Raw genomic sequence first — 17,765 nt, 5'->3', positions numbered from 1 at the left:
GTTCTGTGTTAATAGGATTAATTATGTCCAGGTGTATTTTTATATGTCGTATTTTTATATATGGTTTTTCTCCTTGTTCTTGTCATATGTAAATGTAATATATATATATATGTATATATATGTGGTTATTTATATGTTGTCTTGTGGTGCAGCCCTGAGGAAGTTCCTTTTACAGGAGCGAAATGCATCGGCTGTTGTCGAGTGTTTTTATGAAGAAAAATAAAGAACTTTTTTAAACAAAGTGACCAGTTTATGACGTCATCCCTGGTGCTGCCTCCATTCTTGCATTAAGATCTGCCAAAAGGGCCTCCTTCAAGGACCGCCTCGATAACAATGCACACAACAGCAAAGAGCTCTTCAACATTGTGAATAAACTATCCAACTCTGGCTCCAACACCAACGACATCCCACCATCGCAAGACCTGTTTGACTCCCTTGCCACCTTCTTCCATCACAAGATTCCAGACATGCATGACAGCTTCAAACAACCTGACTGCCCCAACAGCCACCGACTCCTCAGACCACACGGACACCACCCACATCAACCCCCCTGCTCACCTGCACCAACATAAACGATGATGACACCCTCAAAATCATGAACACCATCCACTCTGGCTCTCCGTCAGACCCATGCCCACACCACATCTTTAACAAGGCTAGCTCAACCATTGCACCCCATCTCCGCAAGGCCATCGACATCGCCTTCGAAACTGCGACCTTTCGGGAGATCTGGAAGCACGCCAATCATCAATGCCTTACTCAAGAAACCCAAGGCGGAACAGAGGGACCTCACAAACTTACAGCCCATCTCCCTGCTCCCGTTCACGGTGAAGGTCATTGAGAAAACCGTCAACTGACAGCCGACATGATACCTTGAGGAGAATGACATCCTGGAACCATCCCAGTCCGGGTACTGCAGCAACCACAGTACCAAAACTGCCCTCATCGCCACTACTGATGACATCAGGGCCCTGCTGGGCAACGGCGAAACCGCGGCCCTCATCCTCCTGGACCAATCAGCCGCCTTCTACACCGTCTGCCATCGCACCCTACGCACACGCATTCAACGCAGGAATCCAAGGCAAGGCTCTGGAATGGACCACCTCCTTCCTCTCCGGCAGAACCCAGAGCCTCCTCCTCCCCCTTTCCGTTCCTAAGCTTGAGAGATCATCTGTGGCGTACCCCAAGGATCATCCCTCAGCCCGACATTGTTCAACATTAACATGGCATCGCTCGCCCACTTCGCCTGACTGCACAACCTCAACATCATATCTTACGCCGATGACACTCAGCTGAACCTCCCCTCACCAAAGACCCCCTCAATGCTAACCCTGGGCGTAGTTCGCGGAGCCGCACTCCGCGGAGCTACGCGAAGACGCACTTGCACTCCGCGACCTACGCGTAGCTCCGCGGACATGCGTAGTTGCTTGCTAGACCCTGTTCACGCGCAGTTTTTCGTCTTCGGGAGCGCGGTGCGCGTGTTGGGGGCGCTGCCTGCATGCTCGGGATGGCTAGCGCGCTAAGTTACCCAAGAGGTTTGTCCCGCCCGCTTGCGTTCCCTTATTTCCTGTTCCGGGTCACAAGTCACGTGTTTGGGTTGTGCAAGACATGTTCGGGAACTCATCTTCTCGTTCGCACTACAAAAGTGCGTGATCGCGCTAAATATAGCGCGAACCTACGCACGCGGTCGCGACGGGCGCAGCCATCTTGGATTTCACACTCTGGCTATGGTTTTGGGCCTACTTTAGCATCTAGCTCATATCTCTTCAATCCTGATCTTTTTACCCACTTTTTCAAACTTTCTTTAGTTATTACCTATCTCTCTCTGTGCCTAGGTTAATATTTTTCATTTTATTTCTAATTTTACAACTTTTTTTCAACTTTTCTATTGTTTTATTTTACTTCCTTCTTTTACCTTGCTTCTTCTTTCCTCTACCTTTTTGTCTTGAACTTTTCTTCTCCCCTCCACCCAGAACCATGGTGAAGGGCGCCAGCAGCATCGGCGGCTCAAAGGGCAAGGCGCCTGTGCCCAAAAAAACCCGGCTGCCTTGCGGCAGAATGCGCCCCTCAGGGGTGACGGCCCGCCAACTTTTTGGGGAGGAGGAGGTGGCTGCCCTGGTCTTTTTTCTCCAGCGCCACCTCCCCTTGACCTTGGCAGCAGGCCCGGCTCCGGCTACCAGATTGAAGAGCGTCTCCGGCGGTGGGCGAAGGTGCGCCGGGCAGTCTTCCGCTGCTCCGGTATCCGGCGTACCCACCATCAGCTGACCCACCGCTGGGCAGACATTTTGGACCGGGAGCAGGACCTGTTGGACCTGCTTGGTGTCGAGGTCGTGGGTCTTGGTGAGTGGCTACCCAAAAAAAAAAGTATATATATATACGAAGGCAAAAGCCGACACGCGTTTTTCTTTCATGTGCAAATAAACCAACAGGTTTAAACTCACTGGGAGTGCTGGATTTTCTGACCTGGTCAGGGGAGCTGTAATATATATATATATATATATATATATATATATATATATATATATATATATATATATATATATATATATATCTATAGTAGTATAAGTATTGTTATTGTATCTTTCTAAATCTTGGCTGAATAAGTAACGCGATGACTGGTGCTCCTAGTTACATTTCCGATGTATTCCGTTATATCTACTGTAATTGTATGACACTGGTCTGTGCTGCTCTTCTTCACTGACTCTTGCGTGTTGTTTCAACTTGGCGCTAGCTTTTGCTGTTTATTGATGTGAGATTTTCTTTATTGTAGAGAACTGAAGTTAGTTAATGCTATTAATAGAGTCTTGTCCTTCCTTTGTCCGTCAGTGAAATAGCGGTGGATGTATAATTGTACGTAGTTTGCATATTGTTATTGTATCATTTTTTTCACGGCCTTCTCTTCTGCATGAATCCTCCTCTGGCAATGAATGCTAAAGTTACTTTGTTCTTCTTACCTCAGCCAGGGCCGGCTTTCGCATGTGCAAGCTGTGCAACTGCACAGGGCCACCAAACGCCAGGGGCCACCACATAAATATATATCCAATTTAATAATCCTCTGAGGATGGATACATATTTGCGTGGCGGCCCCTGGCAGGGATTTGGTGCCTCCGGCTCTGTTCCACTTCCAAACACCCTGACTCCCCCCACTTCACTGGCCTCCGTGCTCCGCCCCGACCTCCTCTTCCGGGGCCCCTACCTACGCTCCCTGCCCAGGAGTCAGACCACCATGAGCCTAGAGCTGCCCCTGCCTCAGCCCTCCATAGAACTGATGTAGTTTGTTTAGTGAGTGGGTAGGCTTAGCAGCAGTAGCATTCAGTCAGTAGCAGAACTATCGATGCATTTTGCTGGGAAAAATAAAAAAGAAATGCCTACTTACAGATAATTGATTACCCCATTCTTGAATCGGTGGTGTTGTTCAGGTGTTACTGCCTCTGTGTTACTTAGTAATCTGCAATCAGAATGTTTATGGAACATTTGATTTGTTTTCTCCAAGTATACAGTCAGTGAATCCTGCAAGGCAGTAGTCATTTGGTAGATCAATGTTTGTTTCTTTTAATGTTCTAGCAGTGGTTTTTGAAATGATGTCTATGTTTCACAGCACTCAATGTTTTTCTCTTTCTTTATTATTTCTTACATGAACCACAGAACCCAGGGGCAAGCAGTAGGCTGGGACCGAGTCGGCAGGTGAAGCACAGGCACAGAGCTCCTCTACTGAGGATCCTGCTGCTGTCCCCAGTAAGTCCAACAGTGCTTTCTTTTGGAACAAAGATATTTCCCTAACTTTCTAATGGAGCTTTTTTTCCAACCGATTAATGACATTTCCTTCCTAAATAAATTTTGACAAATGCTTTTTTGATTTTCATTATGTTTTCAAAATGTTGGGTATCTGTCCCTGCCTTTCTGTTCCTTCAAAGAGCCTCTGCTATGACTCTCTGTGCTACTACTAGTATTAGACTGTCTGTAGGTAAGCTTGCCCTGTTGCCCACTCTTTAGTTAAGGTATTAATCTTTTCAAGAAATCTGTGATAGAATAGCTGTAGGCACAGGGTCCACTCCTGTCTTATGCTTTTTCCTCTGTAATGTCTCTGCTTTGCCAATTGACACCAACCAAGTATGCATCCAGATGTTGGTCTAGTATTTTGTAAACGTTAGTATACCACTACTACTCTTGTGGGTATTCTTCTATGCACGCAGTAACATATATAACTACGCACCAGAAAATTGGATGTTGGTGATAGGCAGGTTGGACCTTACTTACACCTCAGTCACAGAACTCTGAGGAACCCACAATTCACTGAACGACAACCTATATGGGCTCAGTCATTGGTCAATTATTCAATTATCCCACTCCTGAACCCCAATACCAAGATGCCCAATGCTTTTATTACACAATCCATAACCTAAGTAACCCCCTTTTGCTCACTCACTCGTGTAAGTCTACAAGACAACAGACACTGTAAATATACTTCAGAGTCAATGTGGTACTTCAAAAGCTTTATTTTGTTAGAAGTTAGTAAGTAACATCAATGTTTTTAAGTTGTTCCGTGAAATACGTCAAGGGGCCCACCAGAAAAAATCCAGAGTTAAAAAAGGCTGAATAAAGTAATCTACATTTGTACAGCTAATAGTGCACGATAGGGAAATGTGGGAAATGTCGGAGACCCCTCACCATTGAACGTATACTGGTTACATATGCCTCTTTTTGGTAAGCTCTGGAAATCTCTGCTTCGTAGAAGGAAATCTTCTCATCTGCCGAAAAATAATGACAAAAGTGTTGCACGTTAGACTGTCAAGGATTCCCCTCGAGAGAGGAGGTAGTTCGTCCACAGGAGCAAAGATGAATGACCCACACACTTCCCAACAACAACTACCAAAGCGAGAAAGTATAACTTCGCTAACAGGCAGCTGCTACCAAAAAGTGTGGGGGGAATTTCCCAGGGAGTATACCACTCTCCCCCAGCAAGGTGACGTAGCTGCAGTCTTGATGGCAGGAGACTGGAAAATAAATAGACAACAATACTAACCTCACCAGTACTTTACAGGGCTGATACATAAGTGTTCAACATAACAGTCCACTTACCACACAGGTGAGAATCAGGGCTTTAAGCTAGAAGTCCAGACAAGAACCAGGAGATACAGCAAAGAACCTGGGGGACGACTAGCCAGGATGTCTCCAAGGTAGAATGCACCAAATCCAGTTCTACTCATAAACTGAAGACAGAGCAGGACTGGGCGCCACTGGTGCAGTTGATGACCCTAGTATCACTTATAAAGCTAAAGACAAAGTGATACAGCGATTCCCACTCCAGCGCATAAACTTAAGACAGCGTGGAGCGAGTCAAACAAATAACACAGACAATCCCTTCGTCCAACTCAGAAGCTAAAGACAAAGTGGAGAAGGGAACATACAACATGAAACGCGGACAATAGACACACCCCGTCTGAATAGAGACTGAAAAGCAGAACGGAGTGGGCGTACCTAACAAGACGCTATAGACAAGACACGCTTCACTCGTAACCTAAAGACGGAGTGGAGCGCAAACAATAAACATACATGAAACCCCAACGATCACAAGAATGACCGCGGAGTTAAAACACTGAGAAGGATGGTCAGCTAGGAATGGACACCAGAGAGGAGAGAAGGGCAGGCGGGGAATCCAGGCGGAAGGGGACGCTAAGCACTGGGGAAGGGCGTGCCGAAACGAAGAAGGGTAATGGAACAGGGCGGGAGAAAACACAAATAGGCAGGACCCAAAACAGATACAGAGAATACCGTAACCCAAAGGCGGAAACTCAGGAGCTGGAAAAGAGCACAAACGGGATCAATAGAATTCAGCAGGAACTCGAAACACTACGGGAACCTCACGGAGCAGAACGCTGAGTAGAGGGGGCGTGGTCACTAACCAAACAGTAAGCCAAGCAATGATTCGCGGGTGAGTTCCTCCTTTCAACTGCTTAGGGAGCGTCTCAAAACACCATGATGTATTCAGTAAGAGGTTTTAGGGAAAGGTACAAAAGTCTCGCAGGGACACACGAGGGTTTAAAGAACTGGGTTGTCTACACCCTGTGGAATCTATATTGAACACTTATGATTGGGGTCCAATTCGACCACCCCTAACAGTTCTCCCCCTCAAAACCCCCCTCCCGGTGCCGGGGCCAGGTTTCCTCGGATGTAGTCTATGGAACCTCCTGATCAGTCTAGGTGCATGTACATCTTCAGCAGGTTCCCAAGTTCTGTCTTCTGGGGGATATCCTACCCAATCTATAAGGTATTGGAGTTTGCCTCTACACCTTCTAGAGTCTAGGATCTGTTGTACCTCAAACTCTTCTTCGCCTTCGATCACTACCGGAGGAGGTGGTGGTTCAGGGGTCAAAGGGGGAATGTATTTCTTAAGAAGGGAACAATGAAACACAGGGTGAATTCTGATGTGTGAAGGTAACTGCAATTTGAGAGTCACTGGGGTTATGACTTTCAAGATGGGATAGGGGCCTATGAAACGAGGCTGTAATTTCTTGGACCCTGGGAGTCTGAGATTGTTAGTGGATAACCATACTTTTTCTCCTACAGTATACTGAGGTTCCTCCCTGCGATGTTTATCTGCTTGATACTTCATATTTTCTTTGGCTTTGTTCAATTCTTGAATGGCCTTTTCCCATACAACCTTTATGTGTTGATGGTGTTCCTTCAATGCAGGTATTTTGTCTAGATCGGTAGGGACGGGAATGGGAAGGAACCCAGGATGTTGACCATGATTGAAGTAAAAAGGGGACACTCCTATGGCTGAATGATTTGAATTATTATAAGCAAATTCAGCCAAAGGTAAAGCTTCCACCCAAGTGGTTGATAAATTGGTCAATAAGCAACGTAAATACTGTTCTAGTGTTTGATTAGTCCTTTCTGTTTGACCATCCGTTTGAGGATGGTAGGCAGTGGACAATCTATGATCCATTTGTAACACTGAACTGACTCCTCTCCAGAATTTGGAAACAAATTGAGGACCCCTATCTGAAAAGATTACTGCTGGAGTACCATGTAGACGTATTACCTGCTCTAGGAAAATGTGTACTAACTCTTGTGATGTTGGTATCTTTTTAAGTGGAACAAAATGAGCCATTTTGGACAGCATGTCCACCACTACCAGTATGGTATTGTACCCTTTACTATTAGACAGTTCGGTGATAAAATCCATACTAATGGTATGCCATGGTTTGGGAGGAGCTGGAATGATCTTCAATAACCCTGTGAGGGCGCAATGCGAAGACTTTTGCCTAGCACATACCGAACAAGCTTTCACAAAGTTCGTTGTGTCTTTAATGATAGTATCCCACCAAAACCATCTCTGACATAAACTAACTGTTTTTGCTACTCCGGGATGTCCGGCGAGTACACTATTGTGACACCAGTCTAATACCTGAGCATGTAAGGGGGGACAAGGTATGTACAAGCGGTTATCATGAAACAATAAACCTTCTTTGACTATATGCAATGGATTCTTTATCCATTCTTGTTTGTCGAGTATGGCATATTGTTCTCTTAGAATATCCAAAAAGGATTGAGCAGGATGTTCTTCAGCACCGATGATTTTATGTTCTGGGATAATAGGAAGTGTGCTGTTCGTGTTTTCTATGCTAGAGTTGTTAATTCTAGAGAAAGCATCCGCTTTGCCATGTTGAGCATCAGGTCTATATGTGATTATGAAATCATATTCGCTAAAGAAGGATACCCAACGCATCTGTCTTGGGGTCAGAGCTTTTGCGGATTTAAAGAACTGTAAATTCCGATGGTCCGAAAATATAGTGATCACATGTGGAGATCCCAATAAATAGTGTCTCCATTCCTGAAAGGATAGTTTAATTGCAAGGAGTTCTCGTTCGCCTATGGTGTAATTTTGTTCGGCAGGGAGTAACGTCTTAGAAAAGTAGGCCACCGGATACAGTTGTCCTGTTACTGAATCTCTCTGCGACAAGACCGCCCCAACAGCTGCTTGAGAAGCGTCGGCTTCCAAAAAAAATGGCAAGGTGTTGTCCGCATGCCGAATAATGGGGGCAGACATGAATTTTTTTTTGAGATTGCAAAACGCCTGTTCTGCTTCTTCATTCCAAATGAACTTGCTTCCTTTCTTGAGTAACTTGGTTATAGGAAGAATGGTTTCTGAAAAATGATCTATGAATCTTCTATAGAAGTTAGAAAATCCTAGAAAGGACTGTACTTCCTTAACCGTGGTAGGGCTAGGCCAATCCATCAACGCCTTTGTCTTCTTAGGATCCATAAGTATCCCTTTAGGAGAAATCACATACCCCAAAAAATCAATGGTATCCGTGTGAAAGGTGGTTTTATCCAATTTGGCAAACAAGTTGTTTTCTTGTAATTTCTGCAACACTCTTTTAACATGTCCCACATGTTCTTCTTCTGTTTGTGAGAATATTAAAATGTCATCTATATATACGATGACAAAAACATCAAGGTATTCTCGAAGCACTTCATTGATGAAGTATTGAAAGGCTGCAGGCGCGTTGCATAACCCAAAGGGCATCACGCAATATTCATACAGCCCGAATTTTGTGCGAAACGCCGTCTTCCATTCGTCACCGTCTTTGATCCGGATGAGATGATAGGCTCCTCTTAAGTCAATCTTTGTAAAAATCTTGGCACCTCTTACTTGATCCAATAACACAGGGATGAGCGGCAATGGATATTTGTTTTTTATCGTAATCTTATTTAATGCCCTATAGTCCAGGCATGCTCTCAAGCCCCCTTCTCTTTTTGGTATAAAAAAGAGGGGCGAGGATACTGGGGATGTTGAATGTCTGATGAACCCTTTTTGTAACATGTCTTCTAGATAGTTCTTTAGATATTCGGTTTCTGCTGCAGTCAAAGCATATATCCTACTGTTAGGAAGTTCAGACCCAGGCAATAAATCAATGCGGCAGTCGTAGGATCGATGTGGGGGCAATTGAGTGGCTTCTTTCTCATCAAATACAGACTGAAATTCAACATAGCTGTCAGGTATCTCAGAAGCCACGACTGCTGACTGGACTGAGCAACATAAGGGGTGTAAACTGTCACTTCCTTCTTGGTAACAATGACTCATGCAATGGGGTGACTTAAGCTTCACAGTTCTGTCTACCCAATCAATCTTGGGATTATGGGTTTGTAGCCAGGGAACCCCTAATATTGCACCAAAATTAGGTGTGTCTATCAAATCAAAGATGATATGTTCGGAATGCCCGTTACCACAGACCAGGAGCAGGGGAGGTGTTTGATGACTGATCAATCCAGATGAAAGTTCAGAGCCATCTACCGACTTGACAGGTTCAGGTTTCTCTTTTGCCACAAAAGGTATATTCATCTGATGAGCTAGCTGTATGTCAAGGAAATTGCCAGTTGCTCCAGAATCTAAAAGAAGTGTCATATGATGTCTATCTTGATTGCTGACGACTAAGGTGATATTCAATAGAAAATGTGTTACCGGTCTCATCAAGGTCTTTTGGTTTTGAGAGATCTGACAAAGGCTGGTACTTGAAGAATCGATCTCCTCATTCATCAAGCTCGATAGTTTTCCTGAACACCAGCAATTTTTTTGGAGGTAGTAGAAGGACGGTTGGGACAATCCTTGGCATTATGGCCACTCTTGCCACAGTATAGACATAAATTATTCTTCCTTCTTCTAGCTTTTTCCTCGTCGGATATAGGTCCCCTCACTCCCCCAATTTGCATAGGTTCAGGTACATCCTTGATTTCGTTTTTCTCATTTTTCTGTAGGACCAACCTGGGGAATCCAATACGATTCTTTTCTCCTCGTCTCTCTTGCAGTCTATGATTGAGTTTGACAGTGAGTTCAATGAATGAGGGACAATCTTCAGGCGGATTAACTATTTGAGCTAGGATGTCCTTTAACTCATCTGACAACCCTCTATAGAACAAAGATGTCCTCTTGTCTTCAGGCCAATATGTTTCTGCCAGTAGTCGGTTAAACTGAGTTATATATGTGAGAAGATCTTTGGACCCCTGTTTAAGATTAAGCAGGACATTATCACTGGCTTGCATATAGGCGTGCTTTGCAAACAGACTTCTAAACTTGAGCTGAAAGTCGTTGTAATTATACAACAAGGGATCGTCTGTTTCTACCAAAGGGACAGCCCATTCTGAAGCATTTCCTCCCAAGTAGGAAAGAATAAACGCCACTTTTGATGCATCATCCGGAAAGGCTGCCGGCTTACACCTAAATTGCAGATGACACTGAGTCATAAAACTGTTAAACTTGGCACTATCTCCTGTGAATCTCTCTGGCATGGCTAAAGGAACAGAACTAGGTGTGTGCACCGTGACTTGTACAGGAGGGCCTATGTTTGCCGCTTCAACAGATGGACTAACACTGGGTGCTTGTACAGAAAACCTAGCGGGTTGAATATAATTTCTCTTGGGTACCGCTCCTGCATGACTCCCACCCACAGCCCCTGTATCTTGAGCTTGTAAATGGGCTACCTCTGTCTGTAACTTCAGGTTCTCTGCTCTTAATATTGCCACTTCCTGTTGTAAACTGGTAACAACGGCATTGATCTCTTCCATTGAAGGAGTATGTTCTGTAGAACCCACACTCGGGTCTACATTCATCTTTGCTCGGGTGAACTATATATACTTGGGTTTGGCTTTCTGTCAAGGATTCCCCTCGAGAGAGGAGGTAGTTTGTCCACAGGAGCAAAGATGAATGACCCACACACTTCCCAACAACAACTACCAAAGCAAGAAAGTATAACTTCGCTAACAGGCAGCTGCTACCAAAAAGTGTGGGGGGAATTTCCCAGGGAGTATACCACTCTCCCCCAGCAAGGTGACGTAGCTGCAGTCTTGATGGCAGGAGACTGGAAAATAAATAGACAACAATACTAACCTCACCAGTACTTTACAGGGCTGATACATAAGTGTTCAACATAACAGTCCACTTACCACACAGGTGAGAATCAGGGCTTTAAGCTAGAAGTCCAGACAAGAACCAGGAGATACAGCAAAGAACCTGGGGGACGACTAGCCAGGATGTCTCCAAGGTAGAATGCACCAAATCCAGTTCTACTCATAAACTGAAGACAGAGCAGGACTGGGCGCCACTGGTGCAGTTGATGACCCTAGTATCACTTATAAAGCTAAAGACAAAGTGATACAGCGATTCCCACTCCAGCGCATAAACTTAAGACAGCGTGGAGCGAGTCAAACAAATAACACAGACAATCCCTTCGTCCAACTCAGAAGCTAAAGACAAAGTGGAGAAGGGAACATACAACATTAAACGCGGACAATAGACACACCCCGTCTGAATAGAGACTGAAAAGCAGAACGGAGTGGGTGTACCTAACAAGACGCTATAGACAAGACACGCTTCACTCGTAACCTAAAGACGGAGTGGGGCGCAAACAATAAACATACATGAAACCCCAACGATCACAAGAATGACCGCGGAGTTAAAACACTGAGAAGGATGGTCAGCTAGGAATGGACACCAGAGAGGAGAGAAGGGCAGGCGGGAATCCAGGCGGAAGGGGACGCTAGGCACCGGGGAAGGGCGTGCCGAAACGAAGAAGGGTAATGGAACAGGGCGGGAGAAAACACAAATAGGCAGGACCCAAAACAGATACAGAGAATACCGTAACCCAAAGGCGGAAACTCAGGAGCTGGAAAAGAGCACAAACGGGATCAATAGAATTCAGCAGGAACTCAAAACACTACGGGAACCTCACAGAGCAGAACGCTGAGTAGAGGGGGCGTGGTCACTAACCAAACAGTAAGCCAAGCAATGATTTGCGGGTGAGTTCCTCCTTTCAACTGCTTAGGGAGCTTCTCAAAACACCATGATGTATTCAGTAAGAGGTTTTAGGGAAAGGTACAAAAGTCTCGCAGGGACACACGAGGGTTTAAAGAACTGGGTTGTCTACACCCTGTGGAATCTATATTGAACACTTATGATTGGGGTCCAATTCGACCACCCCTAACATAGACAGTATGAAATACATTTATGCAAGTTTTAACTTTTTTGCAGTGATGCTAAAAAAAAGGTGTAACCTGTAAGCAAACTCGATTCCACAACCCACAAACAAAAAGTAAATACGGGCCTTTTTATTTTCCAACCTCTTCAGGTGTATGCATTGAACAATCATGTGGCCTCAAAGGCGTCTTCTCGTACTGCGCAACAAGCTGCGAGGTAGCATGCGCAAAACTGTATACATTGATGTACAAAGGTTACATGGTTCAGTTCAAATTCCCAAGGACTAGAGTATCAGTAGAGATGAGATGAGCTTGGGTACCATACCATAACAAATGAATGCTAATATGTGTAGTGACTCTGCTGTACTATGCAATGTGGACTACTACTGATTACGTAACTGTTTTGCAGAACTCCATTCTTGGTGAACAAGTACAATGGGGGCTGTGCATCCATCTAAAAAGGTGTACTTATTTTTATAGGTGCAGAACCGGTACCATCCACCAGTGCCGACGGGGACAGCGGCGCAGCGTCAGCAGAGGCGATCCCGGAGGGGACAGGACCAGAGGCACCTACACCAGCACCAGCAGCAGTGGGGGAGGATCCAACAGCGGTGGGCGATGGTAAGTTACATTCAATAGTGATCCGCATTACTTGGTGGGAGGGGAAAACTTCCTCACTGTACTCTGAGATTTATAATGAACTTGAAGTTCTACTGGACAATATATGAGTATGACGCCACCTTTATTTGTCATTACCAAATTTACCATGCTTAGCATTACCACCGGCGAGAATTGATAAAATAACAGGCATCTTCTATCTGACTACAACTCAGCTGTGAAAGGTTGGTGGCAGACTAAAAGTCTTATCCACAACATGACCGCGATGGATTAACAACACTAAGGAGATCGATTTTAAGTATGATGAAAGGAGCAAGGAAAAAGCACCAATCATCTAATATAGAAGGATACTTTGGAATCAGCAATGCAGGTGGCTGATAGCAGTCGGATGCATGGGTTGTTGTGGAAGCATGGAAAGGGGAAAACACAGCTGCCTGCGTGGTTGGGAGACACACCCAATATCGGTGGGTAGGATAGTCTCAGCAGCGGTGTTTTGGTCAAACCCAAAGGCAAGGGAAGGAGGGGACGACTGGATGCATGGGTCGTTGCTGGTGAAACACAAACCACCTAAGGTTTGTTGCGCGATATAAAGAATGATAGTCTCTACTAGACATTTACTACTAGCTGCCCCCTGTTAATTAATTAATGTTAGTTTGAGACTGTTCCCGGGAGCAGAGTATATGATATAAAACGAGATATGAAAAAGACAGGTGTTCGTATGTGTGTGACCGTTGAAGTACACCCATGCTACTAGGGCAGGCATAATGCCGTGCCAAAAAGTCCAACAAATTAATTATATAGGCCGTAGAATGTTCAAGATAGATGCAACACAATTTTTTGTACTCAGCTTGCTTGCTAGTGCTACTGTGCCACTATGTGTTGAATACATTTTGTGTTCTTGATTTGCTGGTATTTTGGATTACAACAATTCTGTCTCTTTCTTTATAGTTACTCCTTCAAAACCAACAAGAAAGGAGTTGGCAGTCCGGGCCCGGCAGCGGAAACTGCAGGCCATCGTTGAGGCCTACCGCCGGCTGGTGGCTCAGGCCGAGGAGGAAGAGGAGGAGGCGGCGGCAGCAGCTGCTGCCTCTTCCAATGCCCCGGCCCCCAAGCCTGCAGGAGTACGTCGCCGTGGTCAGGCAGCCGCCCGCCGCCGGCTTTTTTCATCATCGGCCGCCCCCCCCACAACATTCATGCCAATGTAGGTGGCGTGAATTTCAAAAAAAGATTCTCCTCCGGGTAGCGAGGCTCGAGGATGAAATAGAGGAGCGGGTGAAGCTCATTGTGGACAAACACTTGAAAGCCCGCCGGCTTTGAGATGGACCCTGTTTGTTTGCCCCTTTTTCAATCCTTTTGTTGGTGGGTGGGAATTGGGTGTTGGGGTTTACATTGAACTAGGAAATTTGGTTGGGGTTAGGGGAGGGTAGGGACAGCTGTGGGGTAAGATTTCATATATATTTTATTTTTGTATCATCTTTCTTTATATTATGGTTAAATAAATGAGACACAAAGTTATTTTCAAAAGAAAACATTTGAAGTTCATTTGTGTTTGTTGGGGGGGTGGAGGGGGGACTGTTTCACCAAATAATGTACGTTGTGAAACATCGCAAGGTTTAATTGGCCATGCAGGTCAGCGGACAGTGCTTTCGAATAAAAAAATATATTGGCCACATCTTTAACATGCAGACAGATAGATGCGGTCAACCCTCACCGAGTTATATTTGTAGTATTAGAAGAACTACCAGTCTGTCTTGCATTATACACCTCACAGCAAACTTATCTTACCTGTGATTGCTGATGATGATTGATGATGAAGTGTGGCACTGCAAGGGCTGCATTTGTTTCCCAAGACAATGGAGAAGAATCTGTGGTTCTGAACTTCTGTGATAGTAGTAGTAGACAGACCCTGCCAGTAGCATTTTGAGACAAAAAGAAAGAGGCAGTCATTTGCGTGATAGATAGACAATGTGGGGGTAGTATAAGTATTAAGTACAGTACATTACACGACTGACCCAAAACAATATTGCAACTGCTAAACTGAAACAAAACAATGGTTTTGGGGACTGGAAACTAAGTGCAAGAGAAGATAAGAAGTTCAACTGTAGTTGTAGTACTCACGTCAACGTCAAACTTTTCTAAATCATAATGCTGTAAACTTAAACCCAAACAATGACGCCAATTCATTAGATGTATTCGTTGTTTGATGGTAATGGTAAATTATTTGGCATTATACACAGAGCTTGAGTTGGGAAGCAGAAGAAGATCCTGGCCATGCCTTGTTGAAATTTCACTATTGTTGCTTTCACCACATCTGCCCCAGCAAGCGCGTGATGAAATTGTTGGTGTATATTTAATGTAACAAACATCACACCTCAATGAAACCACGCAGCCCGGGGGAAGAGGGTTAGGGTTTGTTGAGTGGATGGGTACGGGGGTTTTGGGAAAGGTTTGAGAAAGAAAAACAGTACGCATGGAGACAACAAAAGCAAAACAATGAAGACGATGATTTATGATGTTGATGATCCACTAGCCAATGAATGTAAGGAATAAACGTAGGAAAAGGACACGCTAAATATCATTCTTGGTTTCCCGCCAGGCATCCAAAATGCTTGATGATGAGGATTAGTGGTAAGGGTGAGTTGATGCTCATAGTATAATAGCAGTGGGTGAAAAACGTCCAGCCTGTGTGGATTGAAAAATAAAAGGCAAATACAAAAGAATGTGAATGACCTAAACAAATTGTATTTGTAATACAGTGAAGATCAAAAAAATAATACAAGCGGAGTAGTCGTAACAGAGGACTTTCAGACTGAGGCGGCTTCAATACAATATGTATAAGTCTACTAGTTGCACATCATTATTAATCTAGAAGTACAAGAAAAGACAGGAGCCAGCACAGAACAGACCCACTACACAGGGTCGCCCCGCCGTAACACAAACTGCATTTCCCTAAAAATTTGACTGAGCCAGAGAAAGGGGCATAAAAAAGCAACCTAGCATTTTCAAAATTAATCAACAAAATCAATGCGTCATTCTCAGTCATCAATCATACCACTATTGTACTCTACCACTGCACAGTGCACACACATGTAGTAGCCTGGGTCTACTGTGCTGTGCCTCTTATTTGTATTTACCTTGTATTCCACTCCAAGAAACATCGTACATCAATCAGGTCAGATCCAACTGCCTGACAGCGTGCAAAGATATGGTGGTGTCACCATCATTATCAGGTGTGGCACGTCTAGTCCAACAGCAACAGCAACTCAGTCTGTAGTGAGTGACTACGATAAATTAAGTCCTGACTGCACCTGTAGTAGTAGGAACACAAGTGCGTAAATAATTTATATTATTAAATAACATGGAAAAATTGGCTATCACGTGAGTCTGAAGTTACTAGTATACTTCAATTCCATGCACATTTGCTCAGAGTCAGCAAAACATCCAATGCAATGCATTGCATCATTCATTTAATATACCTATCTTGCTCTTGTCTTTCACTGTCAGATGATTGATCACAGATGCTGCCGAGCCTTTTAAAAGTAACGAGTCACAACAAGTTGACTTCAGTTGTGGATGCCTGCTCAAGTTTTGAGTTGACACTGAAGAGTCGTCTATGAATGCCTGCAGACAGAGGTGGTAGCCTTAAGAGTAAGACAGTGATGAGTTGCAGATTTCAAATGAAATAGAGGATGGCTGTAGTCATGACTGTACGGTTCACTTGTTATGGAGGGACTGTTAGAGGCTACATTATTGTACTATACTCCATCTACAACATCCAATGTATGGCTGGCAAGATGGAATTGTATTGACTTGAGTGGGAGTCAAGAAGATGGAGCAAGACTCTGAGGAGTGCAGTCAACAAATGCACAGGCGTGCAACTCCAGTAGGTAAATAAAAAGATACAGTGAAAATAAATGCACAGGCGTGCAACTCCAGTAGGTACATAAAAAGAATCAGTGGTGGGGATGGATTTGGTTGTGGTTTTTATTTGCAGTTTTGCACCAGAAAGCAATTGTTAATAAGAAAATAATATTATAAATAAAGGAAGGGAGAAAGTAACAATTTAAAAGCCTAGTTGTCAGGGAAGAGGAGCTCGTCCTCAAACTCTGGGGGTTCGGACAGAAGTAGGTCATGTAACCCAGTAGTGATGATGTCTTCGGACTCGCTTTCTTCATCCTGCTCTGATTCACGTACTTTATAGTCTGGTGGTATGAAGTGTTGATTCATTTTTATCATTGTCAGCCTCTCCACGCTTTTGGGGGAGAGACTAGTCCTTTTCGATGTCACAATGGCACCAGCAGCACTGAAAACCCGCTCAGAAGAGACACTGGCTACAGGACAAGCCAGATACTTTATCGCCAGCCTGCTCAGGACTGGCCACTGTCTCCTTCTTTCATACCAGTAGACCAATGGGCTTTGCTCCATGAACACCTCTGTTGTGTCATCCAGATAGGCCTGAACCATCCGCTCAGTGTTCATTGGGGCTTGGCTTTGCTGGTCCTCTTTCCCCTTTGCAACAGCAATGGACTTACCCATCCCTTTCTGTAGAAAAAAAGCAGTTATGCTTTTGGTTGTGTCTGCTGAATCAGATCGTGTAGGTGCTGCTTTTGGTACTGTTGGTGCCTGCTGGGAAGCAGACGCACTGCTCTCATGCTCTGAAGAACTTGCCTCAGGAGGATGGCCTGGAGTACTTTGACTGGCCTGGGCTGGCACTGGCAGGCCTTTAAGTAACAGCCGTTCAGTTTCTAAATCATTAGCTTCCGCAGCTATGGAAGTTTTGTACTTGGCAACATCCCCATCTGAAAAAGGAATTACTGCGCTACTGCTGACAAATAATTTGTACCGTGGATCCAACATTGTTGCAGTTATGTAATGTTGACCTGACACAATCATTTGAAGCCTTGCATTTAGAGATAAGCGGTTGGCTAAGGCCTTGGCCAAGGTATATGCATCAACTTTTTCTTCGTCACCTTCGTATGTTTCACAGACCTCCTTCAGCTGTTGCTCAAGCATGCACAACAATGGGATGGCTTGGCCCATAGTACAGTCCTCCCTGCTAACTGCACGTGTGAAGACCTCAAAAGGTAGTAGCAACTCTGTGAAGCATTTAATGAGGTCCCACTGCCACATCTCAACGGTCAGGGCTTTAAGATTAACAGTAGGATCCCCTA

General features: G+C 44.6%; 1 long non-coding RNA gene across 1 annotated transcript; it reads left to right on the top strand.

Annotated features, from left to right (window-relative positions):
* The first annotated feature begins 3,690 nt into the window (after nt 1–3,690).
* On the top strand, nt 3,691–13,751 carry LOC144819962 (uncharacterized). The gene is made up of 3 exons (XR_013607642.1): nt 3,691–3,735; nt 12,457–12,597; nt 13,543–13,751. It is a non-coding gene; the product is annotated as an uncharacterized LOC144819962 (long non-coding RNA).
* Nucleotides 13,752–17,765: the final 4,014 nt, after the last annotated feature.

The sequence above is a fragment of the Lissotriton helveticus genome, chromosome 2_1 (assembly GCF_964261635.1).
Source record: "Lissotriton helveticus chromosome 2_1, aLisHel1.1, whole genome shotgun sequence".
Classification (NCBI taxonomy): Eukaryota; Metazoa; Chordata; class Amphibia; order Caudata; family Salamandridae; genus Lissotriton; species Lissotriton helveticus.
Note: the sequence above shows the minus strand (reverse complement) of the source record. Positions and strands in the feature narration are given on the sequence as shown.